Consider the following 2,500-nt stretch of genomic DNA (forward strand, 5'->3'; position numbering starts at 1 on the left):
GCTGAGCTGGGGGACAGCGGTGGTCTCAGGGCAGGGCAGGGCAGGGCAGAGCAGGGCAGAGCTCACCGATGGAGGGGTACGGGGGAGCGGAGGGACACCCCTGGGGGGCAGGGGGACAGGGGGACAGGCAGACAGCTCCTGGTCAGATCAGCAGAGAGGAGTGATGACAGGAGGAGAAAGGGAAGATGACAGGACAGAAGGATGGGAGGAGAGAGAGAGAGAGAGAGAGAGAGAGATGTAGGAGAGGTGGGGGGGGGGAGTGAAGCGGGGTGTGGTAGCAGCTGAAGTGGAGATGGGCGGAGGTAAGGGCCCACCTCCCACTCCACCCTCAATCACCACCCACGCCCAGGATAGAGTAGTGAAGCCATGGGGTAAGCGATTGGACATCTCTTTATTCACCCTCTCTCACTCCCTACCTCCCTCCCACCAAACACCAACCCCCCTCTCTCTCGCTCCCTCTGTTTCTCTCCCTCTCTCTCTCTCTCCCAAGCCCCTCCTCTCTTCCTCCCCTCCCTAGTCGTTAGCCAACCCCCTGTTGTCAGGGCGAGGCGCACTTGAAGTGGGCTATTTTTTGCCATGCTTCACTAAATAAGGCCAGGCAGCGTTGGGGTGCGAGCACCAGGCCAGGGGGGTGTCCAGAGCAGACGCCACGCCAGTCGGAGTATAAAAGCCCTGGGCCGGTGGGGGGCTGTGCCGATCACTCTGATGTCCCGCACCCTGTCCGCGCTTGTCCTCTCTCCCTTTTGCGTCCATGTTGTTTCTTAAAAAGCAACTACGCGTCACGATTTGTTTTTTGTTTTTGTTTTTGTTTTTATTTTTGTTTCCTCTTGACGTGTTTATACCATCGGCATTGACTGGCGTTTGGGGTTGAGGGTTGCTGCTGTTTTTTTGACCTGTGGACATAGGTTGTGGCGTTTGACCTCTGTGGTGCCAACTCGAGTGTGTATCTGGCACTGATATACCTGCTGTTGTGAGGACCTCTGGAGTGAGGCGTGTTAAAGAGTGGAATACAGGGACGGTGTGAAGAAGGACTGAGCGAGGGAAAGACCGGAGAGCTGCATGAGACTTTATGTCTTTCCCCACTTTCTTCTTTCGTTCATTCTATTTTTTTAATTTTTCTAAATCTTAAGAGTGTTCTCACTTACTCAGGGTAGGGTAGACTAAACCACCTGAGGGTTTGTTTCCAGATCACCTCTGCACCTTTCCTTTCCCCTCTCCTTCACAACTCTCTTTGTATTTCTCTTCTGCTAACTCTCTCACGTTCTAACCTTCATTTCTCTCGCTTTAACTTCCGTCCACCTCTCTCCTCCTCCTCCTCCTCTCCCTCCTCCTCCCCCCCCCTCTCTCTCTCTCTCTCTCTCTCTTTGGCTCTCTCAGCGCACCATTCTCACTCCTCCTTCTATTTCAGTCCCGTTCAGCAGAGACTCAGCAGAGAGGAACTTTGGACAGGTGGGGAGGAGTGAGCAGGGAGAGATGGAGGGATGAGGAGAGGGAGGGAGGGAGGGAGGGAGAGATGGAAAGGAGGGAGGGAAGGAGGGAGAGACACTGTGCAGGCAGGCTGACGCATGTCCATTCAGACGTTCAGGCGGTCTTTTTTCACTGCCTTTCATCGCCACTGTCAGAGCTTTTGCATTTTATTTTGATGCCAAGTTTTCTTGTTCATTTTTTTCCCCTGCCCTCATGCGGGCTCCTTTTCGGTCATCAAGATTTTTTCTTCTGAAGAGAGAAAAAGAAAGAGAGTTCTTGCTGTCCCACTTCAACGAGAGACAAGGAAGCACCGGCATTTCTTTCCTCTTCTCCTTTCCTTTCCTCTTCCTTTTTTCAGCCTCTCCTCTCTCGCTCCACTCCCTCTCTCCTCCTCCTCCTCCTCCTCTTCGCTCCTCTCTTTTCCTGTCCTCTCTGCATCCTTAAACTCAAATGCTGAATCAGCTGGAGACGAACGGACGCGCTGCACCCCAACCCCCCTCTCACCCCCCCCACATCGTCACCCCCTCCCACCCTTCCTGAATCACACAAACCGTCGCACCCCATGGACGCGCCGCCATCAGTCCATCATGTGAGTATGTCTTTAAGTCAGTAGCGGTGCGCGAGTGTCCGTGTGCATGTGAGCGTGTCCCCCCACATCCACCCCCACCCCCTGTCCCGTCCCGTGTACCTTTTCTTCATCTCATTATTCCTGTCCCTGTCTCTTTTTCTCTCTCCCTCTTTCTTTCTTCCTCCCTATCTCTCTCTATCTCTCTCTCCCTCCCTCTCTATCTCTCTCTCTCTCGCTCTTTCTCTCTCTCTGAGCATATGCTTGTGCAGTGTGGGGCATTGGGAAGTGGCTGTCTGTTCAGACACTGCACTCTGGTTAAAGTTGCTTTAGCGTTAGCAAAGAGGCTAACAGACGCAGGCTATGACGCAAAGCTTTGGATTCTGTATTTGCACTATACAACACTTCTGTATTTGCACCATGCAACATTTAACACAGAAAAAAATATATGTAACCATGTGTAACTAT

General features: G+C 52.8%; 1 long non-coding RNA gene across 1 annotated transcript in view; it reads left to right on the forward strand.

The window, feature by feature from the left end:
- The first annotated feature begins 1,980 nt into the window (after positions 1-1,980).
- LOC134088177 (uncharacterized) overlaps positions 1,981-2,500 on the forward strand; it is a 25,368-nt gene continuing 24,848 nt past the window's right edge. Inside the window, exon 1 of the long non-coding RNA XR_009939914.1 lies at positions 1,981-2,056. This is a non-coding gene — a long non-coding RNA (uncharacterized LOC134088177). The remainder of the gene's footprint in view (positions 2,057-2,500) is intronic.

Source organism: Sardina pilchardus, chromosome 7, assembly GCF_963854185.1.
Source record: "Sardina pilchardus chromosome 7, fSarPil1.1, whole genome shotgun sequence".
Lineage (NCBI taxonomy): Eukaryota > Metazoa > Chordata > Actinopteri > Clupeiformes > Clupeidae > Sardina > Sardina pilchardus.